The sequence below is a fragment of the Odocoileus virginianus genome, chromosome 22 (assembly GCF_023699985.2).
Source record: "Odocoileus virginianus isolate 20LAN1187 ecotype Illinois chromosome 22, Ovbor_1.2, whole genome shotgun sequence".
NCBI lineage: Eukaryota > Metazoa > Chordata > Mammalia > Artiodactyla > Cervidae > Odocoileus > Odocoileus virginianus.
The window spans coordinates 3,278,490-3,305,214 of NC_069695.1; the positions used below are offsets into that span (position 1 = coordinate 3,278,490).

The 26,725-nt window shown below is 43.6% G+C and overlaps 1 long non-coding RNA gene across 2 annotated transcripts in view; it reads right to left on the bottom strand.

Annotated features, from left to right (window-relative positions):
* LOC110149922 (uncharacterized) overlaps positions 1-26,245 on the bottom strand; it is a 47,640-nt gene extending 21,395 nt beyond the window's left edge. For both annotated transcript variants that reach the window (XR_011482650.1, XR_011482651.1), the window contains exon 1: positions 26,023-26,245. This is a non-coding gene — a long non-coding RNA (uncharacterized lncRNA). The remainder of the gene's footprint in view (positions 1-26,022) is intronic.
* Positions 26,246-26,725: the final 480 nt, after the last annotated feature.

Consider the following 26,725-nt stretch of genomic DNA (forward strand, 5'->3'; position numbering starts at 1 on the left):
CCAGGACTTTCCACTCTGTCCTCACTCCTCTGTCCCCAGGAGCTTCTCCGGTGCACTTTATAGTTTACTGTACACCACCGATGTCATAGAAGCACAGAACCCGAGAGGTGGAGAGAAGCACAATCCACCTTACGCAAAGAAAAGCTAAGAGTGAGCACTGCTTGGAAGGTGAGATTCCTGCCTCTTTGGAGTGATTTGGGGGATTCAACAGAATCTGTTGACTTTGTTACAGATCTGGATTCTTGAACTCTTAAATAGAAATTGCTTAAGAGGCCAGATGGTGGCTCAGCTCTAAAGAATCTGCCTGCAATGCAGGTGATGCAGGAGATGTGGGTTCGATTCCTGGGTTGAAAAAATCCCCTGGGGTAAGGAAATGGCAATCCACTCTAGTATTCTTGCCTGGGAAATTCTCTGGACAGAGGAACCTGGAGGGCTATAGTCCATGGGGGTCACAAAGAGTAAGACATGACTGAGTGACTGAGCATGCAAAAGAGGCCAGACGAGAATTCAGGCAAGGTTTTGTTGGGAATCACGAGGGAGAGAAAATAAGTAACACGTTCCCTTGCTCACTCCCTGGTTGCAAAGGGCAGTGAGCTGGTTCCTTAAATGAGGTCAGGGTAGGGGCAAATCGCTGGGCCGGGCTGGAAGGGTGGGAGGTGTTCTGCCCACCCCCTCAGTGGTGCTGTGAGCAGGGATCAGGCATGGTGACCTGCTTTTTCTCCTGGCACCTCAGAAGTGGCAGTTGGGTTTTGACTGTTTTGTGTCTTATTGTTCATACTTTGCCCCAACTGCACATGTGTGCAGTTATTTTTAGTCCCTTATCGTTTGTCTTCTTTTGCTCAAAGAGACTTTTGTCCAGGTGCAAGCACAGCCAGTAAGGGTCTCAGGTCCCAGCCTGTCTCCAGACTTTGCTGCCCAGCAATAACCCTTCCTTTTGATGATCCTGTCTTTCTGGGTTACTATGTCAACCCTCTTCTCATCACCGAGAATCTATGCAAAATTTTCAACTTCATTTTTTCAGTTCTGGCTGTGCTGGGTCTTCGCTGCTGTGTGAGGGCTTTCTCTAGTCGCAGCAGGGGCCCCTCTCCACTGTGGTGCTCGGCCTCCCGTGGCCTGGCGCGACTCACTGCAGGCCACAGGACTCTGCAGCGCGGGCTCAGCAGTGGTGGCACATGGGCTTTGCTGCCCCAAGGCACATGGGGTCTTCCTGGACCAGAGATGGAACCGGTGTCCCCTGCATTGCAAGGCAGATGCTTAACCTCTGGACTACCAGGGAAGCCCCAAATCTATGCAAATTTAACGGAATTTCTAATAGGTCTAATCAAACATAACACAAAGCCCTCTTTCTTTGAAAAGGCAAGTGAGAAAATCATGGTTAACAGATTTGGTGAAAAGGGACTGATATGGATTCTTCGAGGTTGTTGGCAATTTTTAAGAGGGCAGTTTCGTTAAATTTATTCTTTTTTTCCACCCATGACAAATATATGCGGACTACATACTATATGGATCTGTCTGACTTGAAGAACTGCTGTCACAATTTAAAAACCAAAATCCACTCCAGCAAAATGAGTGCCCTGCCCCTTGCCTTTTGCCAAACATAGCTGAGTCCTGAATCAGTCCTGCATGAAAGCATTTGATTGGCAAGACCTAAATTAATCATGGGAACCTAGCTTTGGATGTCGTTTTTCTGCTTTCTGGCCTCTGCGGTGCTGAAAGACACACTGGTGGAGGACTGGAAGAGGCTTAAGCGAGGCAGCCCACAGTCTCTGTCATGCGCTTTCTGGGCTGGAGCCTCAGAAATGAAGACGGTATTGACTGGTCACCGAGGACCCTCCAGTCCACCTCGGGTGACTGTCTTACATCTATGTAATTATGATTCTGTGTGAGAGATCCTGTCCACATGCCAGAAGCCATGGAAACACACAAGAGGGACTCATTGCCACAGGGAGTCACAGAAGGCTCTGGAAACCAGGAGGTGCCCCTAGCGTCTGAGTGGTGAATGTGCGGTGAAGGTGGAGGAGCATTACAGAGGCTGCCAGACATGCAGGGACCTCAACAACCAGGTCGGTAGGAGGAGGGACGAGCTGGGAGGTGCAACAGGGCACAGCTGGCTGGATGTTGACCAAACCCAGGTCCAAGCTTAGGAGGACACTGCACTCAGTGCAGCAAGCTCATCGCTTGTGATCCCCAGGTTAAGTGGAAGCTGTGTGGCGGTTCAGAGCTAAAGGCTCAAAACCCAGCTCCGCCACTTACTATTTGGGATCAAGATATTTATACTCCCTAAGCTTCCATGTTCCCATTTGTACCCATCTCATAAGGGTTAAAAGTGATAATGATGCAAAGCATTTGATCCAGGGCCTGGCACTTTGTGTCAGTACAGTATGGTCCTTATTGTCATTTTAAGGGTCAGCATTCAGATCCACTGAGGATGAAGGTACGAGTGGATGGGTCTGGACAAAGGTGGGGACTGAAGTCACATCAGTGGCACTTGAGGTGGACAGTCTATTCATGGAAGGCCCTAGGTATACGACATAGGACTCAGCTCCCAGGAGAGGCAGTTGGCAGGGGCAGGTGCCTAGGCCCCTGTGCCCACAGCCTCTCCTTCCTCGGTCATAAAGTTGCTACTCCTACAAGGGACAACAGAGGATGAGATGGTTGGATGGCATCATCGACTCAATGGACATGAGTTTGAGCAAGCTCTGGGACTGAACAACAACAGCTTCTACAAGGGCAGCAGCTGAAACGAAATTCACAGAAAATATACACAGAAAAAAATGCAAGCTCCCAATGTCTCTGATGCTACCCTGAGACATTCAGATAAAATCTAAGGTCTTCAAGAGCACCCCCCTCATGGGTAACAAAGAAATGAATGACCTTTCCCTGTCATCAGGTAAGCTAAGTATGATGAGATAAGGCTAACAGCTTTCTTCACATAAAAACAGTGAGCACGTCAGAAATTGTCCATCCCCTCCTCCCTCCATCTGCTTATGAGATGGCACCTTGGGGTTTGGACTATAAGCTCCCGAGATTCTGGGGAAGGACGGTCAGGTCGCCGTGGTGATGCTCCCCGGGTACCCGGTTGCTGCTGTCCAGCTTGGTCCAGGTTGGTGGCTTGCTCCCTTACAGTCAGCCCAGCCTAACTTCTGCTTCTCCTTTCACCATGGATCTGGCAGTTTCTGCTGTGTTCTCCATCTGGCCTTGCCTTGGAGGTAGGGGTGGGGAGCTTGTGGGGCTCCTGCACGCCCCCTCAGCCTCACGTGCTGGTGGGACCCTCGCGGTTCCATTAGTGCCACCTGGAGCTACATCCTCCCTCTGCTTAACCCTACTGTGTGACTGCATGCACTCTGGAGGAACTGCCTGCAACCTGGTGCAAGCAGGAGCCTAGAGCCATGAACGTGAGCAGGAGCCACGCCCCGCTGCCATCTAGATTTCAAGACCTTTCTAAATATTCCTAAAGCTGTTGTGTGTGCTCAACCATGTCCGCCTCTTTGCATCCCCAGGGATTGTAGCCTGCCAGGCTCCTCTGTCCATGGAATTCTCCAGGCAAGAATACTGGAGTGGGTTGTTATTTCCTCCTACCGGGGATCTTCCCAACCCAGGGATCAGACCCCGCCTCTGGCATCTCCTGCTTTGGCAGGTGGATTCTTTACCACTAGCGCCCCCTGTGAAGCCCTCCAACCTAATCCTTGAGGGGGCAGGGAGAGGAAGTGAGGATCTTGCCTCTGCCTTCCCTTCTGTCCCCATCCCTCCCCCTACTCTGGCCCGGTTTTCTCCTCTCCCCTGTATGTACCACTGGGACCTCTCTAATCCAAAACTCTTTGGGCTGGGGATCAGGCTTTTGATATCTCTTTTCTTAGAAGAGATAAAAAGAAAATGTAAATCCTATTTCTCAACAAAGTGGGTAAAAATGTTTAGATGCCAGAAGCCGAATACGAACTCTCTCTTTTCACCCTGTTCTAACACCCACTTCACTGCTTAGAATTCCCCCTCCGCCTCCCCCGACACGCACGTTCAGACAGGCCCATGGGGAGAAGGCCATGAACAAACATGCGAATAAGGAAAGCACCATTCCTGTTTTTTTAAAACGTTAAGATTCTGAGCTAGAACTTTCGCTGAGTGGGACTTGATAAGGAGGTGGGCAGAACAGGGCATGGCTGGGAGTCCATGGCTGAGCTCTCAAGCGGCACTGAAGGCGTTTCCGGCTGTCATCCCAGCCTGACCCAGAAGCAGGCACTGGCCCACCTCTCAGGATGCCTCCTGACCGCCCAGCAGGGGCCAAAAGCAAGTGGCAGCAGCAGGCAAGTCTCTGCCCACACTTGCCCGGCCGGCCTGCTTCCTCCCTCCAGCCCTACTTTCCCATCAGCCACCTTGTCGTCTGTGTCTTTGCTGATCCTCCTCAATTCCCTGACCACGTTCTCTGTGTGAGCTTTAAAGAAAAAAGACTTTTAAATATTTCATCCTGGACACATGCAAACAAGTATGGAGCAGAGTAGTGAAGGCTCACATAGCCATCACCAGGCTCAACAATGATCAACACTTGGCCAATCTTGTTTCATCCATGTTCCCATTCTTCCCCCTTCTCCCAGATTACTCTGTAGAAAATTCCAGGCAGCCTCTCATTTCTGGAAGCTTTTTAATAATCCCCTAGGACAACTTGCCATCTCACTTAAAAGGCACATGCCTTTCATTCAGTACCCAGGCTAGATTCATACATCTGTAAGCAGCTCCGACATTAATTCCACTCGCATGTCATCTTTCTAGGAATTCAGCATGAATCTTAAGTAGTTAGAATAGTAATCCCCAAATTTATCTGCTTTAATGAACTATGACAACAACAACAACAACAAATCGGTGCACCAATGACTGTAAAAGAAATCAATGCTTTTTAAAGGGCTTTAAGGGACTTCCCTGGCAATCCAGTGGTTAGGACTCTGAGTTTCCACTGCAGGGGAACCTGGGTTCAATCCCTGGTGGGGTAATTAAGTTCCCACAAGCCATGTGGTGTGGCCAAAAAAAAACCCAATGGGATTAGAAGTTACTTCTCTCTAGAAGGAAAAGTCCCACCCTCCTCCTCCCCACAACTTCCCCTGGGCTTTTTACCTTATTAGGTTGCTTAGCAAAACCTGTTTGCATAGATAAGTCAAAGAGATGTCTACCCAGCTCTGGTCAGAGTGAATGAGGTTATATATATTTTGGTAAGTTTTTTCTTAAAGTGGAGAAGAAGCATGTATAACTCAAACCAATTTTTCAGCTCTTGTTAATTGGGAAGGCTAGGTCTGCAAGACAAATCAGAGAATGACCACTTCATGTGGCAGATGGTTTCGAACTTGCTCCTGCACAGGGACAAATCTTAGAGAAAATTATACTCTCTGCTCATTATCCATTCCTTCCCCAGCAGCGATTGTAACATGAGAGTAATAAAAACCTGGACTCTCATTTCCCATAATGTAGAAGTGGCTGAAGCTTCATCACTCACTTATGCCAAAGAATCCCAGAGGCTTGCTTTTCGCTGAACCATTCTGGTGTTCCTAGGATGATGAGCATATTAGCTTTGCAGTGAGCGAGTTCAGAGCAAATACGGTGCCATGTTGAGTATTTTAAGCTGAAGGAGATTGAGAAGCAGTCGGTGCAGCAGGGACTCACTGACCTTCCCCCACAGCAGACCGAAGACCTCCGTGTAGAGCTGCCTTCCCTGTCCCCGGAGGGGCGGACATCTTTATCTCCGATAAGGAGGGACTCCAAGAAAAATCCAAGTGAACAGGCCTTACTAAGTTTCCCTAGTTTTCTTTCTTTTTTTTCCCTAGTTTTATTTCACTCATACCCATTTCTCTATCAAATTTCCCCACAATTTTTTCACAGAACCTGGTATATGGACACTGGGTTTAACCATTTCTTTTGGTCTTCATTTCCTTATGAAGGCTCCATGTCACATAAAACTATATTAAATACTTGTATATGCTTTTCTCTTGTTAATCCGTCTTTTGTTACAGAGTCCCGGCTGATAACCTAGAAGGGTGGAAGAAAGAGGGTGTTTTCTTCCCCGTAGTACCATGCTCTCTGAATTCTGAGTGTAGCCCTTTGCCGTCTATGGGGTCACACAGGGTCGGACACGACTGAAGCAACTCGCAGCGGCGGCGGCAGCAGCCCGTGCTAACCTGATAGCAAGTTGTCCCTGAATCTTTGCTGTCAGCAAACGACTAGACAAGTGAGTTGGCCTAAGTATTTACTATTGAAATATGACATATTCTCCAACAGCCGTGTAGGTTTAAGTGTTGAGGGTCGCCAATAGGGCAGATAGCTGACAGTTTTCCCGATGTATTTTCAGGCACATATTTGCATCATTAATATTGCTCAGAATGAAATATGAGGTCCTTATTCAGGAATAGCATTATATGAAATGATGACTTTATATATTAATGTGAACCTTCTTGGAGAAGTATATTTTCTCTCATTTTATAAGGAATTTCCATTTATTTTATTCACCTAAGGTTTTTTTTTAAAAAAATTACTATATGAGGTCAATTTCTAAACCTTAACTCCTATTCGAATTTTGTAGCTTTACAACCAATTAAAAATTTGATTCCTGAATTTTTTTTCCAGAACTAAGAGGTTTGATAAATATTTAAGATGACTGGTAGGAGGGAAAATGAAGATGATTTGATGTAACCCAAAACTCTCATCTAATGGATAAGAAATCTGGGGCTTCCAGAAGTTCACGATGCCGGGAAAAAGGAGGACCAGTTTTTCAATCACATATCCTGACTGCCATCAACCCTACTAGGCCCCCATATTCTTTTTTGAAACAAACACGATTTCTGGGTGGTTTCAGCATGATTTTATAGCTCAGTTGCCCTTTAGCTAACTTAAACTAGGATTACACGCTAAAATATATTTAGCATGTCTAGGATTCTCTTCCCTTTATGGAAATAAAATGTGAGAAAGTCAGTAATCATTGAAACAATGGAAACTGGGGGGTAGAGCCAAGCTCATGCCTCTTATATTCCCTGAACACTTTGGGCAAGTGAAAAGCTCTCTGTCTGCTTCATTTGGGTCCTTTGAGAAGGGGGAGGATAGTGGTCATCATCCTCCTTCGTGGTGAAGATAAGTGAGCCTGTGCTGGGCAATTAACAAACAGCAATTAATCACTGAGTGGCAGTTGTAAAAGAGAGTACATGCCTGGGGTTCCATGAACTCTTGTGGGCACAGACTTTGGTTAAAGTCAGAGCTGGAAGCAACCAGAAGGAAAGTCTGTTAGGCTTCTCTTATTTTATAGATAAGGAAAGTAAGGCCCAGAGAAGGATGAGAAGGAGGTTTACAGTAAAATGAGAGAGAGTGGAGAAGAGTTTACACGACTAAGGTGGGGAAGCAGGAACACAAAAAGCAAGAACTCACTGCTCATTTTGTATCGGTGCTTCTCAACCCAGGGGGCGTCAGCCTCCCATGGCACCAGCTGGTCCTGGCTGATGCGGATAACTTAAATCCCACTGACTCCCACGGTGAGAAAGAAAAGCATTTCCTTCCCAATGCTCTTAAAAATAAACGAATTAAGATTTTTAAAAATTGACTTTGAAGAGAAATCTCTGATAAAAATAGTACATGTGGCATGAAGTTGAGGCAAAGTGGGAGAGGTGGTGGGTGACAGAATTGGGAACACTGCAGTAAGTGGACAAAAATGGGTCTGAGGGCAAAAGTGGAGTCTGACACTGATCAAGTGACAAACAGAGCTTCTGTGCAAGAACTAGCTCAGACCCATAAGGAGCTTAAAACACACGTGGGAGAAGAAGATACATAATAATAAAATAAAATAAAAACACCCAAGTCCAAATGGTGAACTGTCAGGGAAAGCCCCACCTTGCCTCTTGTTCTATCATGGAAGGCACATAGTTGCTTTAAGCACATGGAAGAGAGACTCCCCTTGTGCTGGACATCGGGTAGGTGTCAGCAGGAAGTAGGACTTTATCCAAGTTTAGAAAAGTACAATTTAAAAATTTAAACAGAAGAAGACATCTAACTAGGGAGGTAAAAGACACATCCTTGGAAAACTACATAGGACACTGAAGAGAGAAATTGAAAATGACAGAAGCAGAGGGAAAGACAGCTAATGCTCATGATTTAGAATAATTAGTGTTGTTAAAATGACCATAATACCCAAAGCAGTCTATAGACTCAATGCAATTTCTGTCAAAATACCAATGGCATTTTTCACAGAACAAATAATTCTAGAATTTGTATGGGAACACAGACAACCCTAAATAGGTAAAACGGTCTTGAGAAAAAAGAACAAAACTAGAGGTATCATGATGCCTGATTTCAAACTATTCCACAAAGCTACAGCCATCAAAACAGTATGGTACTAGAACAAAAACAGACATATAGACCAATGGGACAGAAAAGAGAGCCCAGAAGTGAACCTGCACTTATACGGGCAGTTAATCTATGACAAAAGACGCAAGAATATACAACGGAGGAAAAGACAACCTCTTCAACAAATAGTATCAGGATAAACAACAACGTCCAACGTCCTACTGTAGAGCACAGGGAATTATATCCAATATCCTGTGGTGAACCGTAATGGAAAAGAATATAAAAAAGAGTGTCAGCATTTGTTTTGGGGTTTGCAGGTGTACTTCCCTACTGGTCCAGTGTTAAAACTCTGCCCTTCCACAGCAGGGGCATGTGTTCAATCCCTGGTTGGGGGACTAAGATCCCATTTGCCATGCAGTGCAGCCAATGAATAAATAAATAAAATAAATTTTATTTTAAAAATTTTGGAGGAAATTTTAACAAATAAATGGTATTGGGAAAACCAGACAACCAATTGCCAATAAAATCAAATTATACCACTTTTTCACATCATATAGAAAAATAAATTCAAAATGGATTAAAGACCTGAAACCATAACTTCTAGAAGAAAACATAGGCAGTGCATTCTTTGATATCAGTCTTGGTAATTTTTTTTGTTTGTTTTTGGATATGTCTCCTCAGGCAAGAGAAGCAAAAGCAGAAATAAACAATTGAGACTATGTTGAACTAAAAAGTGTTTGCACAGCAAAGAAACTATCAACAAACTGAAAAGGCAGCCTATTGAATGGGAGAAGATATTTGCAAAAGATCTATCCTACAAGATGCTAATATCCAAAATATATATTTAAAAAACCTATAATTCAACATCAAAAAACAAGCAACCTGATTAACAAATGGGCAGCATAGCTGAAAAGACAGTTTTCCAAAGAAGACATAAGATGGCCAACAGGCACATGAAAAGATGCTCAACATCACTAATCATCAGGGAAATGCAAACCAGAATCACAATGAGATATCCCTTCACATCTTCAGTATGGCCATTATAAACAACAACAACAACAACAACAAACAAGTGTTGACAAGAGGGAAAAGGGAATCTTCCTGCACTGTTAGTGGGAATGTAAATTAGAGCAATGCATATGGAAAACAGTGTGGAAGTTCCTCAAAAAATTGAAAATGGAGCTAGCGTATGGTGAAGAAATTCTACTCCTGGGTATCTATTCAAAGAAAGCAAAAACACAAATACAGAAAAATATATGTCCCAATGTTCATTGCAGCATTGTAATTATACAATAGCTAAGATATGAAAGCAACCTAAGTGCCTATCAATAGACTAATGGATAAAGAATTGGTGTGTGTATATATATATATCCACATGCAATGGAATATAAAGTCAACTATAAAAAGAATGAACTGTTGCCATTTGCAATAGGAATGGACCTAAAGGACACTATGCTAAGTGAAATAGTCAGATAAAGATAAATACTGAATGATTTCATTCATATGTGGAACCTAAAACCTAGAACAAATGAACAAACAGAATCGAACAGAAACAGTCATGGATATGGAGAACAGGTGGTTGTTGGAGGAAGGAGATTGGGGGATGAGGGAAACAGGTGAGCGAGATTAAGAAGTACAAAGTTTCGGTTGCAAAACAAATGAGTCATGAGTATGAAATGTACAGTGTGGGGAAGATCATTATGTAATATCGTTGTATGGTGACTTATCATAACTAGATTCATCATGGTGATCATTTTGAAATGCATAGAAATAGCGAAACACAATGTTATATAACAGGAGCTGATAAACTGCTATATTGTATCAGTTATACTTCATAAACCAAAAAGTCATAGAAAAACAGATCAGATTTGTGATTTCCAGAAGCGAGGGAAGGGAGAGGGGGAAATTAAATGAAGAAAGTCAAAAGTTACAACTTTCCAATTATAAGATAAATAAGTACTGGAGATACAATAAACAACATGATAAAGCATAATTAACACTGCTGCTGCTGCTAAGTCGCTTCAGTCGTGTCCAACTCTGTGCGACCCCATAGACGGCAGCCCACCAGGCTTCCCCGTCCCTGGGATTCTCCAGGCAAGAACACTGGAGTGGGTTGCCATTTCCTTCTCCAATGCATGAAAGTGAAGAGTGAAAGTGAAGTCGCTCAGTCGTGTCTGACTCTTCGAGACCCCATAGACTGCAGCCTACCAGGCTCCTCTGTCCATGGGATTTTCCAGGTAAGAGGACTGGAGTGGGTTGCCATTGCCTTCTCTGCACTGCTGTGTGTTATATATGAAAGTTATTAAGAGTAAATCTGAAGAGTTTTCATCGCAGGGAAAAAAAAATTTTTTTCTATTTCTTTAATTTTATATCTTTACAAGATGATGGATGTTCACTAAACATTTTGCAATCATTATTTCATGATGCATGTAAGTCAAACCATTATGCTGTATACCTTAAATTTACACAGGGCTATATGTCAATTATATTTCAGTAAAACTGGAAAAAAAAACTCGATTGTTTTAGAACTGTAAGAACACACACTCACATATACTCCGATGTGATAGTAACAAATTTAAACATAATGGAGACTGCCAGTGTGTTAACTGTGCCAAAAGAGGAATCTGCTCTGTGCTGATCTCAGTGTCTTTATTAATATACTTATGTAAATAATCTGTAATAATGTACCAAGAATAAAAATGAAATGATGTTTATCCCTAATATGCAATTTAAAATATCATCAGTTGTTTTAAAACTTTGGTAAATAACTGTCAGAAATGAGCACTGAGATTTTTGAGTTTCTTCTTATTTACATCACTGAACGTTTCACAATGTTATATTTGGAAAGTATTTTCTATGAACAGCAAGAATTATAAGTGGTTGAGAAAACTGTTTATGAACACATTCAAAATTAAACAGTCACCAAAAGGATTATGACTTGTTCTTATGTACTTTACAAACTTTGACTTTGACGTGGCGGTTTCCTATGCCTCTCCTCTCAAGCATCAGGTAGACTTTACATGAGTGTAACCTGAGAGCACAAGCAAGCTGTGAAATTTTTATCGTTTGCAAAAACTTCAAACTTTTCTTGATACCAAAACAACAACAACAAACTCAGAAATAAATAGTAGTCCAGATTTCCCTGGTGGCCCAGTGGTAAGAATCTGCCTTGCAATGCAGGGAAGCAAGTTTGCTCCCTGGTGGGGGAAGTAAGATTCTATACACCGAGGAGAAATTCAGCCTGAGTGCCACATCTCCTGAGCCCACAGGCTGCTACTAGAGAGGCTATGCACCGCAACGAGAGTCCACAATGACGCAACTAAGACCCAACACAGCCAAATAAGTAAGTAAAAAATAAATATTTTTTAAAAAGGGAAAAAAGAAATAGTGTTCTGATTCAGTCAGCATTATTGTTTTTCTTAAGAAACAAAATCAATCCTGGCAATCTAACATGAAATTTGTAAAGGGATATTTACCGCAAGAATACTAGAGGCTCAAAAAATAAGAGGGAGATGATGAAATTTACCTTGGGAACAATCAAAAGCAGAGGGAATTCAGGAGGGTGAGACAATAGGAACCCAAGCAGAAATTCCACAGCACAGGACTGGCTCTGGGATCACCTCCAACTATCAACGCCTGTGATACTTACTTGCTCCAGATTTACATTCCCAGGGGAAAGCATGCAATTGGCTGAGGCTAAGTCATGTGATTCTATTCAGGTAACAAGGGGCATATGGCTCCTTTGATTTCCATAGCGGTAATCACCTACTCCCACAACTATACACAACAGAGACTCCTCAGGAGAGGTGAGGTAGTAATAGAAAGTAGAGAGGGTTAGACAGTTATCCACTACAGATGGTGAGGCTGATAAGAGACTGACACTGTTGACCATAACTCCCAAGTTCAAGGCTGTAAGTTCATCACACTCAACTAATACCTAGATTTTGGTCTCAGGTACCATGAGACAAGCTTTATGGAGAAAAGACTGATGTTTCAGGGACAGCAGCAGGTTAGATATAAGACAGGCCAGGAGGAGGGTTGCCCCTGTGTATGTGGGATGCCAAGAAAACAATTCTTGCATGTTCTCTGTCTATATAAAATTTTTGATTAGGAAATGAATCACAAAATTCATGAGCACAGATAGAATTAATCATTATGGGATCACACATAGGATATATCACTAAATGCTCAGATGGACTAATAGAGAAGTTACTATGTGCTGACTCTTCAAACACTACACATGGGATTTCTTCCTGGGCATCCCTTCCTGTTCTTTATTGTCAAAAGCACTATCCTTGGCTAAATTTATATGTCTTATCACGAAAGAAAAGGTAACAAGACTATTACTCACAATGCCATGGCTCTTCAGAACCTGTTCTTACTGAAACAATACAGATTTTCCTGCCTCTGCACGTCTCTAATACTATTTACTTATGAAGCTGCATCATCCATTAAGCAGCCTGTGAATGCAGACCCAATCAAAGGTTGTTACTGTCCTTTGTGGGTCATCTTCATGAAGCCTAAAGTATGCAGGAAAACATAAACGATCTGTTTTCTGGACATGTTAAATTTCCCATTCCGAATTTTATAGCCTAAATGTAGAAAAACATGTCTTCCAACCATGGCATCTCTAGAACTACCCAGGCCTTAATCACTGTGTTCCTGGAATTTGCTCTTTCAATAACTTACTCCTGCCTTCCACACAGAGAAGACACATGAGGGGCTTATGGGTGGGATGAGAAGAGCAGTGCCGTTTGTGCAAGAAACGTGTATCCCCCCAAGCGTGGCTTAAGGCTCACCTGGAGGGTTGGAAGTGACAGAGAAACTCATTGGCATTGCGGAGTGTGTGATGAAAATTCACTTCACCAAAAGAGAGGACTGGCCTTTACCCCGGCTTCCTGGGAGGTTATCTCCCAGCCTCTAGAACGTCCTGCCCGATGGGATGTCTTCACCTGCCTAGGAGCCTCGGCTGCCGACCATCTAATGGCGTGATCTCTAATGGAGGCTTTGGGCCATGCGCTGTGTCAGTTCTGATCCGAGAGGAACTAGAGGCTAAAGGTATTAGCCCAGCTTCCAACAGGCTGGAGACTAAAGGTCAGTCATGTGGGCAGGAGATGCTTGAGCCCCTGTAAAACGCTGGACACCAAAAGCTCAGGCATCCTTGGTCAGCAGTCTCCCTGTATATTGCCCCACATTGTGGCTGGGAGGAGGCCATGCTGTCCGTGATTCCACAGGGAGACCAGAGCTCTGCATTTGGACCCCTCCTGGGCCCTACCTTACATGCCTCTTCCCTTCACTGACTTAAATTTGGATCCTTTCCTTGTAATAAACTGTAACCATGAATCTAGCAGTCTTCCGGGAATTCTGTGAGCCCAACTAGTGAATGATCAAATCTGAGGGTGGTTTTGTGAGCACCTCCAAAACTTGCAGTTGGTGTCAGAAAGGAGGGGAGTCTTGTGGGGACTGTTCTCTCAGACTGTGCAGTTTAACTAGCTGGTTACAGGGCAAGCATGATCTCACTATGATCTGGGGAATCTGCCTCATTTCTCCCTGGGCTGGACCACCAACCTCCTGGGTCCCATGTCTTGTGCTTTTGTGACTTCTTCCTTCATTTTGCTGGAGCAGAAGCATTGGTGTTTTTGAAAGAGACAAAATTTCTTGACTCCTGGATTGTCTGAAAATTTTCATACTCTGCACTCACTCTCATTTAAGATGGATGATTTGGTTGTATGTAAAGTTCTTTACTGGAAATAATCTTCCTTCAGAATTTTGAAGGCTTTGCACCACTGTCTTCTGGCTTCCAGTGTTGCAGAGGAGAAACCTGATGAATTCTTGATTCTCAATTCTTTGTATATTATTTTGTTTCTTCTTTGGAAGGATTTGGGGATTTTTGTCACAGAGGTTCTTGCAACTTTGTGACTCTGGATCTTGATGTGGAATTTCTCATTTATTGGTCTCAATACATGGAGGTCCCTTGCATCTGAAAATTAATGTCCTTCAGTTCTGGAAAAAATGTTTTTTCTTTCATTTCTTTAATTTTCTCTTCTATTTTGTTTCTTTCTGGGACTCCTCTTTTTCCAATTAAAGCTTCTTATCTTTTTTGGTATTATGAACCCCTTTTCACAATAATATTTTTAAATGCATAAAATAAAATGCCTAGGATTACAAAGGAAAACATTTATGCTGAAATACAATTAAAACATCAAGAAATACATTTGTCATATATTATTAAAAAAACAAAACAAAACACAGGCCTGATATGGAGTCAGTTACGCTAGGCCATGCCAGCAAACCAAGACTTATTACCTAATTTAATTGATGTGGCAGTCTTCCCCAGAAACGTAGTCTTAGCTGGTCAGGCAGGAATTTTCTGGTCTGCACCAGAGGGGTCATATGGGCCTTCTTTATCCCCCAAAGAAAGACGAGATACCCCACCTTGTAAAACCCCTTTTTTTCCCAAAAGGGAGATGACCTAATAAAACCTTTTTTTTTATTCCCCCCATTTACAGCTTCCTTGTCCTGTCCTTAAAAACTTTCCCTCTGCCACCCCTTGGAGCCTCCCTGTATTTGCTAGTCAGGATGCTGCCGACTCAGGACTGGTTCAACAAAGCCAATCAGCTCTTCAAATTTTACACAGTTGAATTTTGTTCTTGAATGACAGCTATATGTGTACTTAAAAAAAAAAAACAAAATCTAGCTGTAAGTTAATAATTACTGTGAATTTTAAAAGTAGTAACGAGTGCACAAACTAATTTCAAAATATCTGAAACAATTGTTACATGCTTTGAAAATATCTCACTTCTCTTGGTGACAGGTGGTGAGATTCTTACATTTTGTTGCTCACATTAATAACAGAAGGAAATGCTGAGGAAATGAGGACAAAGACAAACCCTTAATGATATCCATTCCAGGAAAAAAAAATTAAACACTTTTAAGAATCAGAGGGTGAGAAATAACTTTCCACCTCACAGTATGGGCTTGGAGGATTAAATGCGAGTTACCTAGTATGAAAGCAAAAGGAAGATTTATAGATGCTGGTCTGGGACGGATCAATGAAGGAGAGCAGCCGGCTGATGCCCTGAAGAGCTGCTTTAAAGGGAAAATACTGAACAAAGGAAAATTATTTGTACAAAACTGTAATGAGCAAAGGACTTGGGTGCCTGCAGCACAGAGAGCCTAGCTCTGACAGTGGGAGTCAGCTGCAAAGTAGGGCTTTATTGCAGGTCGCCGAGCAAGTGAGTAGGAGACAACTTCAGATTCATTCCAATATGGTCTTTGAATTCAGGGTTTTTCAAAGAGAAAGAACAAAGAGGTTGGAGTTAATCGTCATCTCGTGACATTTTTGTCATGTTTCTTAATCATAGTTTTGGGAGTGAGGATGTCTCTGCTTTACGACTCTCTGACCAGATGGTCCACAGCTCCAGGGATCCAGGAACTCATCTTGCCCTGGAGAAACAACCCGAGTTTGCACGTTAATGATGACATCTATTAAGATAAGAGCAATTCTACTACAGACTCTAGTTATCTGACTCCAGTTGATCAGTGTTTATTTTAAACTGGGTTGTGGTCTGAAGAGAAAGAAAGGGAACGGGGTTTTGGATAGAGAGGTTAATCAAGCACTTGTAAGGGAACTTGCTTTTAGAGGGAGTTGGTTTCAAAACCTCTTTTTAAATGGGGATAAGAAAAACAAAGGGCTTCCCAGGTGGCACAGTGGTAAAGAATCTGCCTGCCAGTGCAGGAGACACAAGAGACACAAGAGACATGGGTTCGATCCTTGGGTCAGGAAGATCCCCTGGAGAATGAAAAGGCAGCCCACTCCAGTATTCTTGTCTGGGAAATGCCATGGACAGAGGAGCCTGGTGGGCTACAGTCCATGGGGTCACAAAGAGTAGGGACACAACTGAAGCAACTGAACACACACACACAAGAAAGACAAAATGGTATTTAGCTTTGTTTTAGGTCATCTGTGCCTTTAAGAAGTTACGGAAAGACCTTTACCCTGGAAAAGCCTAATCGTAGAGCCACACCAGATTTTGTAATTTCAAATTGTCCATGGAATGCTTGAAACCTGTAAATTCTTAGCCCAATACATTCTCAGGGCTATGCTTGACCTTCAGGTTAAGAATCTCTCTGACTGGGTGTTAATGAGAACCTAAAGGGTGGAGTTTATTTGATCAGGATTATAAACACTTTTCAAGAGCAAAGTTAAGCCAAACACAAAGGATCCAAGTAGAAATTGCTAAAATCAGGAGTTGAAGCTGAGAGGAAAATAGCAACTCTCCCAGGGTGTCATGGAGATGCTTGAGGAGTATCTCTTCAATTGGACACTGTTTATATTTAAACTGCAATCCTTTTGCTTTTTTTGGTTTAAGAAAGACCCACGCCTTGAAAACAGTTACTGGTTCTAAAACACAAAATGATCCCGAGGCTGGGAGAGGAGGACAGTGAGAGGTTAAATTCAACTATTCCTCTAGGAAAATCTCAACACTTCCATTCAGTACTTGTGGCTTCAGTAAAGGGGGCCTATTTAGAATAAATAGATGATTGCCTTTGACAATAGATCCTAATTGATTAGGACCTCAGTTAAGTAATGGAGTAATTACTATTGCCTGGGGAACTGGATCTGGACTGTCATGACACAAAATTAAAGCATGATAGCAGCAGAAAAGAATTCTGAAGAATGTGGCTTTCATGTTTGAGATGTTTTGACAAGCTTATTATCTTAATATTTCATGAATATTGATAAAATACTCAAGCCCCCTTCATGGAAAAATTACTGAGTGAGCTTTCGTGTGTGTCATGCTCTCTAGCAGAGGAACCAGCAAACTTTTTACATAGTCTAAGAAAAATATTATTTTTCCTACATCACAGTTTCTGCATTTGTAAAAGAGGGATACTTAAAGAATCTCAGGTCTATAAATGACCTTGAGAAAGTCACCTACTCAGTCTTCAAGCAAGATCCCCAGAGAAGCAACTCTGACATCCTTTGATGATCCATTCAGTCCCAATCAATCCACTGAGATTCTGGAATCATAGGGAGTTACTATTCATATTGACTTGGTGCCTTCAAAAGACAGAGGCAATCAGCTCTGCCCATGGGCTTCACTCTGATCCGATCACTGCCTCATGCAGCCGCTGGTCTTTTCTTTGTGACTCGACTGAACTAAGAGTTCGGCCCTTGAACTTGGCTCTTTTGAATACTCCCAGGCCTCCTTATGTTATCTGGAGTCTTAACTAGGTTTTGACTATGAATTTCTTCCTTCCCACTAGTATCCCCTCAGTTCATACCATTTCAATGCCTACCAGCCTGACTTCTGGTTGCTAGCCGCTGCCTCTTTGTCTGAGGACTTTCTCCAGCTAACAGTGCCTGCTCTGCTCAAGCTTGAAGCAGGCTGAAGTGCCACGGAGGTAATGGTTCCAGGAGCATTCACAGGAGTAGCTGACAAATATTCTAGCAACCTTACCTTTCGGGTAGGCCCCGTCTGAAATGCGTACTGTCTTCCAGAGCCCCCAGGGATGTTAAGCTTCAGTTCTCTAAACCTTAGTAACTTGCTGGATAAAGGACACCCTACTGGATGCCTTCTCTTCCTTATCTCACTTGCCCATCTCCCTACTTGTGTTTCCTTGGATTATCTGCTGAATAAACTACTGCATTCAGACTCCTATCTCAATATTTGTTTCTGGGGAAGCAAGACTAAGATAAGAATCTCAAATTTACCATATCCAGAACAATTCTTTTCTTTTTTTAATTGAAGAGTGCTGATTTACAATGTTGTGCTAGTTTCAGTATATAGCAGTGATTGCTCCTTATACATATTGTTTTTCCAATTCTTTCCCATGACAGGTTATTACAGTACTTTGCATATAGTTTCCTGTGCCATACAGTAGGTCCTTGTTGTTTATTAGATATATAATAGTGTCTGCTAATTCCAAACTCCTAATTGATCCCTCTCCTCCCCCCTTAGGTAACCATAAGTTTGTTTTCTGTGTCTGTGAGTTTATTTCTGTTTTGTAAATGAGTTCGTTTGTATCATCTTTTAGATTCCACATACAAGTGGTTTCATATGGTATTTGTCTTTCTCTGTCTGGCTTACTTCACTCGGTGTGATCTCCAGGTCCTTCCATGTTGCTGCAAATGGCTTTATCAGAATGATTCTTAACTCTCCTTTGCCCCTCTGTCCTCAACTCACACATTCTCACACCCAGAATATTTCCTAGTCTTCCCCCACCTGAAGCTCCATCACCCTAACTGGACAGCCTACAAACCTAGACACCAACTTGAGTTCTGTTGTCAACCTCAGATCTATATCCAGCTGATCAATAAGACCCATTGGCTCTGCCTCCAAGATTAAATCCCAAAATTGACTGCTTCTTCCCAGCTTCCCTTACTTCTTGCTTGCTTGCTAAATCACTTCAGTCGTGTCCGACTCTGTGCACCCCATAGGTGGCAGCCCACCAGGCTCCCCCGTCCCTGGGATTCTCCAGGTAAGAACACTGGAGTGGGTTGCCATGTCCTTCTCCAGCACATGAAAGTGAAAAGTGAAAGTGAAGTCGCTCAGTCGTGTCCAACTCGCAGCGACCTCATGGACTGCAGCCCACCAGGCTCCTCTGTCCATGCGATTTTCCAGGCAAAAGTACTGGAGTGGGGTGCCATCCCAGCTTCACTGCCATATACCTAATCCAAGGTTCTGGGGTCCCACCCCTCCCTGCTACAACTGCGCCTCACTGTTTCCCTACCTAACATGCTGCAGCCAGAGTGATCTTTAAAAGAGTAAATAAATCCTGTTACTCTCCTGCTTACAACCCTCAAATAGCTCCCATTGCTACTGGAATAAATGTGAACTCATAGGCCAAAGGCTGCCTCTCCTTGTCTTCCAGCACCTTCTCTCGCGAGCCTTGGTATGTCCCCTTCCCACTGCATGCGCGCACCCAGAGGACTCTCATCTTGGGCTGTTGTATTTGCTGCATCCTACGTCTGGAGTGCTCCCTGCAAGTACCGTATTTCATCCTTGTAGATGCTGTGTCATACCGTTGAGATCCCTCTTCAGAAGTGAAGGACTTTTTTCAGGGTCCCCTGTGGGGTTGACTGAGGCCTTCAGTGGGACTGCATCAGGTTCAGCCCGACCCCCTCCCCTGCCCAATGCTGCTTCCTTCCATTCCACTCCATGGGTGCCCATCCCAAGAGCACACCCTCATCAGCACCATGTCTGCTAATCTCAGTCTGCAACCCAACTGGCAGCATTCATCATTGAAATATCAGCCCAGAATCATGTTTTCAGGCTTCGCAGGTAGTGCTAGTAGTTAACGTGCACAATGCTAATCCCAAATTCAGTTCTTCTTCTTACACAGCACACTTCCTGGCCACTTCTCTGTAGTGTTAATTGGTGTATAGTGAAAAACGCAAACTTGTTTCAATACCAGCCTGAGCAAAACAAAAGAAGGGCACATCAACTGTGAGATAACAAGTCTGCAGATGAGCTAATAGGTGGTTTCCTTCTTCTTCTCCTTTTTTAAAAATCAACCACTGATACGTATAACACTCAATCAGTGAAAAGTATTTGTTGAAAATCTATGGGTCCAAAATTTTCTTTGATCAACCACTAGTTTGTACACTAATCAGTCAATGACAAGTATCTGTTGGCTATCTCTGTGTTGGGTATCTTTGCTCTCCTCCATTACCACTGACAACTGAACATACACTGAGTAAATATTGATGTTTGGCAGATTGATTACCTGATTAGCCTAATTGAGATGAATAAGTAAAATTTATGCTTCATGTAAATTGACTAAGCATTATTGTCTCCTATTTTAGTGGACTCATGTTTATAACCTGGCACAGAATATGATGAAAAGGCAAGGAATCCACTCTAGTTTTTAATATGTGGCTCTTGTGCCCTGATGCTGGGAAGGACTGAAGGCAGGAGGAGAAGGGGACGACAGAGGATGAGATGCTTGGATGGTATCACCGACTCCATGAACATGAGTTTAAGCAAGCTCCAGGAGTTGGTGATGGACAGGGAAGCCTGGCGTGCTGCAGTCCATGGGGTCACAAAGAGTTGGATGTGACTGAGCGACTGAACTGAACTGAACTTGTGCCCTACCCCACCCTACGGCACTGATGCCATGTGATCTTTAAAGAATGTGAGACCTGAGTTCAGTCGCGTCTTCTGTAGAAAATGAAAATGGGCCGTTGCTCCGAGAAGGGCTGGCCAAGAGCATGCCCATGTGTATGCAGTGGGTCTGGCTGCGGAGCGCACTACTGTCAGCTAAACTTGGAAACGTGCTCTAACCAGGACAAAAGGAGAGGCCGCCAACCCAGCTGCTCTAGCAGCTGCAGCAGAAGGGCAGCCACGCGGCGCTTGGCTCAGACGTGCTTCCAAATTGTTGCTGGCAGAGCTGACCACCTGGACCACAGGGCCAAGGAACGCATTATCTCCCATATGTGCTAACGCAAATGAATTACTGATAACGTGGCTGGGTTTCTGATCTCAGAGTGCTTTCTCCAGCACTCTAGCCCTGCCACAGTGTAAAAAGACTGCAGAGCATTAAGAACTTTATTTCTTCCAAATAACATTTCCTTTCCACAAGTTAAAACTACTGAGCATTTGTTTTGACAGGTTTTGCCCAGTCTGCCATTAAGGTGCATAAGCATAGCTCTGCTTAAAGAGAGGTGCCCTGAGGTCTCTCTTCACAAACTCGTCAGCTGCCTCGCCCAGAATGTAAATGGGGAAGAGACAGGTGTCCAGGGGACACTAATTTGCATTTCTCTGATTACTAGTGAGACTGAGCTTCTTTTTACGTGATAATTGCCATGTGTATCCTTTGTGTAAAGCCCTAAGCCTTGTCGAAGAAACAGAACATGCCTCTGTAAAGTAAGACAGCTACAGTTTCTCAAGTATGGATAAAAGACAAAAAGTGAGCTAAAGTTGTTGCTGGAGTTGGACTGGTATAGCATATGTATTTGGGGACTTGTTACAGAAGTAATATTCTAAAGGTTGCATGGATACAGATGAATTCTAATTTGAACAGAAGATAAATCTGTAGAGAGCATTTCTTTCAGACAACTCCAATCTAGAATATGAAAATCCACATCTAGAGACAGATTTATTTAGTGATATTTGCTTTAGAGACAGCTTTACCAAAGGGTTCTCATAATATTGGGCTTTCCTGGTAGCTCAGTGGGTAAAGAATCCTCCTGCAACGCAGGAGACACAGAAGACAAGGGTTCAATCCCTGGGTCAGGAAGATCCCCTGGAGGAGGAAATGGCAATCCACTTCAGTACTGGAAAATCCCATGGACAAGAGGAGCTTGGTGGGTTACAATCCATGGGGTAGCAGTATTGGCTCCACTGTGTGTATATAAAATAGAATCCCAACTTAGAACACACAGTGTTAAGAATGTATCTAATATATCTGATACATAAACAGGTTTCCTAAAGTATTTGCTGTTCTTAGAGGTAAAGCTGTTGCATTTTTAAAGAGGCCCATGGAGATGGGGAATGATACAGGGTATCTTTTCCACTTAGCTCTCCCCTTTTCAAACTACAACAGAAATGGGTAAAGGGTTAATATCCTGCCTTCTGGTAGGCACAGAATTGCTGCTGGGATCAACCTGAGTGTGATCCAGCCTGGTTCCCAAAACTGCTGGCACCTCTACCCTGAATTCTTCAGGGTGCACACCTAGCCAGCATGTGGCTTCCTAGTTCTGGTTAATGATGGTCCAATCCTCTCCCCATCAAAACTTCTCTACCCACGCTGTCCCTGAGGTTCATGGTCACCCCTGGAATCTCAGAAGCATGATACAGAAACAATATGAACCTGAATCCCAGTTGCATAGTTTTCCTCCAAGGCCCTCCCTATTATCCACAAGCAGGGTCCTCAATTGCTCTCTAACTCCCTGCGTGCATGCGTGCTATGTTGCTTCAGTCACGTCCTGTTTTTTGCCACCCTATTCACTGTAGCCCACTAGGCTCCTCTGTCCGGGGGATTCTCCAGGCAAGAATACTGGAGGGGGTTGCCATGCCCTCCTCCAGGGCATCTTCCCCTCGAGGGATTGAACCCCCATCTCTTTCATCTCCTGCACTGGCAGGCTGGAGCTTCCCTTGTGGCTCAGCTGGTAAAGAATCCACCTGCGATGCGGGAGACTTAGGTTCAATCCTTGGGTTGGAAAGATACCCTGGAGAAGGGAAAGGCTACTCACTCCAATATTCTGGCCTGGAGAATTCCATGGAATATATAGTCCCTGGGGTCACAAAGAGTCTGACACGACTGAGAGACTTTAACTTCACTCTTTATGGCTAGCGCCACCTGGGAAGCCCTCTAACTCCCTGACTGCCTCAGAAATGTGGCCCCACAGACCTCTTTGCTGGTCTCTGCACTTTTCTGGGGTAGGAGCCACTTTATCTTGGAAATGAAAGCCCCGGACATGAACTTGACCATCAAGAATTGTGTCAGTATCTGAAGTTGGACAGGTTCTCTGTTACCAGGGGGGAGGTCTGCAGGCAGGTTTTAACCCTTCCACGTACATATCATTCTCCTGAAAATAAGGAGTCAGGGCTTCCAGGGACCCAGAGATATGATAATTTCTAGAACTTTTCAGATCATAAAATAAATTCTCTCATTTAAAAGTGACATTTAAAAAAAGTGACATACAGAATAGCCTTTCCTAGGTTTCTCCTCTGATTTTCTAGAATTTGTTTAAATTGTCTTTTATTGAGGAGGGCAAATACTTCTATAGCTTGAAACATGTTTGTTCATCCATTTCTTTAATCATCTCTTTCTGTATTCTATTTTTGTTAATCTTCACCATCTAAAATTTTTGGTTAATATCCCTGATTTGAAGTGTGAACTCAATTTTTTTTACTTATTGATCTCTAGCCCCACAGGTATCATTATTTTAAGAATATCTCTCCATTGTTTTGTTTGACTTCTTCATATTAGACTTTGTGTTTCTTTCAGAACCTATTCTATTTCTACTTTGTTCTGCTGGTCTAGGCTTACGTTTCAGAATAAATCCCCAAGATATTATTTTGACTCTTTCCATGTTACAATAAAATCAATGTTCAGGTAAAATTTGTTCTCTCTCACTGTTCCTTTTATAAGCATGCTCTTTATTTTCCCAGATGAATTTTGCACTTATTATATGAAGCTCTGAAAAATATGCAATTAGAATTTTAATTGGAATAGAGTTAAAACTCTGATTTACAACTGGAGAGAATTAGTATCTACCACATTTCCTCCCCCTTGAATGTGTTTTGCCCCAACTGCTTAGATGATTCTTGATCATGTTATATTTTTGCCTAATTTTAGGAGCATTAAGCTGTTTTAATTGTATTTTCTTTTTACATCTGATATTGAAGTTTGGAGATGGCTCTCATAACCAGACATTTTAATGAACTTTTAAGTAGTCTTTACTAATGTTTGTGTTGACTTCTTTGGGTATATTAGGAATGCATTTTTGTCAGTTGAAATAATCTTTTTATTTCTTTTCCTAGGATTTTAAACTCTCCTAGGCCTTTCCTACCAGGTCTCATGGTTTTAACAACCAGCCATACACAGAAGAAAAGATGAAGGCTGACTGTAAGGACCAATTATTTAACATAATGGGATTCTGAAGAGAAAAGTGACCCAGAAGTCAACGGAAGGATGATTTCAAGGTAGGGGATTTGACCCCAAAATTCCACCTCTCAGAATCTCCCTTAAAATAACTAAAAATATGGCCAATATTTTGATGTGTGAGACTGTTCAGGGTACTTCTCATCAAAGCCAAAATTGGAAAACAACCTAAATGAACTATAATTGGTGGTGGTTTAGTCTCCAGGTCGTGTCCGACTCTTGTGACCCCGTGGACTGTAGCCCGCCAGGCTCCTCCATCCATGGGATTCTCCAGGCAAGAATACTGGAATGGGTTGCCATTTCCTTCTCCAGGGGATCTTCCCGACCCGGGAATTGGACCTGGGTCTCCTGCATTGTAGGCAGATTCTTTACCAACTGAACAATAATCAGGAAACAGTTAAAATATGACACTCCATGTGATGAAACTGCATGTGAGCATTGAAAATAATGCAAGGAGCATTTGATCACTCAAGGAAATGGTCATGAATTGTTTACTTAAAAGACAAGATATGAACTCTATATAATGTGATCACAGGAATGTAAACTGCAAATATAAACACGTATGCACAGAAGAAAGAATTGGAAGATATGTTACTTGCAGTTATCTCCAGATTGTGGCAAGGTGATACATTTTCCACAATGACCATGTGTTACTTCATGATGAAAAATAATTCTACTATAAACCTAATAGTTGTGCCCCAACCCCCAAATTCATAAGCTGAAGTCTAACCCCAAATGTGATGGTATTTGGAGGTGGAGCCGTTAGCAGATCATTAGGCCATGTGGGTGGGAGCCCTTACAAATAGGACAAATGCCCTTATAAGAAGAGACACCAGAGGGATGATGATCTAATTCTCTCTACCATGTGAGGACATAGGAAGAAGACAGGTGCCTGCAAACCAGGAAGTGGATCCTCACTAGATAACAGATCCACCAGTGTCTTGATCTTGGACTTCTCAACCTCCATGCTGTGAGAAATAAATGTTTTGTTTAAGCTACTCACTTATATTTGTTAGAACAGCCCAAATGGACTAAGACAAACACCGTATTATTTATTACCAGTACAAAATGTAGAGGCTTCCCAGATGGTGCAGTGGTAAAGAACCTGCCTGCCAATGCAGGAGACACAAGAGACGTGGGTTTGATCCCTGGGTTGGGAAGATCCCCTGGAGAAGGAAATGGAAACCCACTGCAGTATTCTTGCTTGGGAAATCCCACGGAGAGAGGAGCCTAGTGGGCTACAGCCCAGTTGGTCACAAATAGTTGGACATGACTGAGCATAGCACACACACACACACAAAAAGTAGAAGAGTGAGGAATAGACAGTCAAGGGATAAGAAGAAAATAGACCCCAGGATTTAGCCATTACAGTTAAGTCACTAGCATTTGAGTCAGGTGCTATGGACATGAAGGAGAAAGTCCTGTGCCCTTGATTAAGCACCTATACTCTGATTAAGCACCTAAATCATAGGATGCAGCTGAAAAGCCTCTGGACCTGCTAGGGGCATTGTTATTCTTAGGGTCAGGGTAGGTGTGATAGATTCAAGATGGCTGCACATACTTTGCTTCTCCTCCAACTGAGGGGGTGGAATTTAATTCATCACCCCTTAAACCTGGGTTGGCCTTCATGTCTTCCTTCCTCTGTAGAGTGCAGTGGAAATGACATCCTGGAACCTCCAGAGTCTAAATCGTGAGCAGCATTAGTTTCCACCAGGTCTCTTAGAATTCTGAGGGAGCCCTGAGGAGCTGAGCGAGAAGTCCAACTATCCTGCTGTAGCGGGGGCCTCCCCAGCCCCAACCCGAGGCGTGATGGGCCCTTCCCTCCACGGTGCCAGCCTGCATTAAGCCAGGGGCTGCTCCCCCACACCTCTCTGCCCAACGCTGCGCCTAGTCCACCAGGCTGGCCCACTCCTGCCACCCACCCGCTATCCAAGCGGGCAGGCGGGAGCTCCTCTCCTGGGGTGCCAGCTCTGGGGCCACCTCATCAGTCATCAGCTGGCTTGGGGGCCAGTGGCAGACTGAGCTCAGGGCGCCTGTGACCTCTGACAGGGATACCTTTCAACTGTCTCTATGTGGCCACCATGATCTCCACTGCCTACATACCTCACTCCTGTGAGGAAGGACAAGGATGCCAGAGCGGCTGGGTACTTCTTCAGAACCGCCTCTTTATGGAGTCGCACCTCTCTGCTCCAGGTGCTGTGGCAGGGAGGTGGACACGAGCTGTAGTGGCCCTGCTCCATCACTGGTTGGTGCCACAGTGCGCCCCACCCACAAGCAAGTGACCATTAGTGAGTAACTGTCAACCACGACCGTTAGTGGTCCTGCTCCCCCACTGGTCGGCGCCACAGTGGCCCCGCCCCCAAGCAAGTGACCGTTAGTGAGTAACTGTCAACCACGACCGTTAGTGGTCCTGCTCCACCATTGGTCGGTGCCACAGTGGCCCCGCCCCCTCCTCTCGTATATAAAAGGAGCCCAACCTGTCTGAGGGAAGGTGGTTTTCTGAGATGCTAATCTGCCATCTTCTCAGTCTGCTAGCTTTCAATTAAAGCTAAATGACTAAGGCTAAATTTAGCTAAAGCCAAAATGACTTTCAAAGTCATTATTCCTTGTTCTTACAATTCATTTCCCTATGTCTCGGCCTATCTGCGGCAAGCAGAATGATGGGAGAAGTCTCCTACGAGTCTCCCCTCAACAGTGCCAGCTGAACCCAGCCTTTCAACCATCTCTGCCAAGGCAACAGATGTGCAAGAAAACCCATCTTGGACCCCTTCAACCACATTCCCACCATACCTCCTCTGCTGCTGCT